The following is a 568-nucleotide window of genomic DNA, read 5'->3' as shown; positions in this document are numbered from 1 at the left end:
GCTTGACAAGCCAGACTCACAGCTCGGGGCAGTGCAGACTGGAGACGGAACTCCCGTGCCGACTATTCCAGAGACTCCGTCTCGATTTTCTCCCTTGGAACTTTAGTCTATGAGGACAGAATTTGGGGGTTTCCTTGGACCCTCGCTCCATCTCATGAAGCCAAAGTTCACAATTTGGGAGCACTTCGTGGATGGGTGTCTTGTTGGCCGGTTTGCTTTTCAGCTGGGTCAGCCGAGGGGGCTGGCAATGTTTCAGTATTGCTAAACGAATTTTCACAGGAAATGGAAGATACACATTCAAACGGCTTTGCACGTAGAATCAGCAGAGCCCGGTGAGAGAACTCCCCGCCGCCGACAATCATTAGCAAGCCGGCTCCTGCGCAGCAGCCGGAAATCGGCTTTGCAGCAGCGGGTCGGGGCTGGAGCCGGGCGGGAGCGAGAAGGGGCCGCGGCCCGAGGGGCGCTGTCCTCGGTGCTGAAAGAGGAGCGCGCGGCTGCGGCCGGGACCAGCGTGCAGAGCTCCGGCCGTGCGGGGAGCAGAGCCCGGGCGTGCGGGGCGCGGAGCTCC

This window comes from Chinchilla lanigera, unplaced genomic scaffold (genome assembly GCF_000276665.1).
Source record: "Chinchilla lanigera isolate Chin_1 unplaced genomic scaffold, ChiLan1.0 scaffold00070, whole genome shotgun sequence".
Taxonomy (NCBI): domain Eukaryota; kingdom Metazoa; phylum Chordata; class Mammalia; order Rodentia; family Chinchillidae; genus Chinchilla; species Chinchilla lanigera.
Note: the sequence above shows the minus strand (reverse complement) of the source record.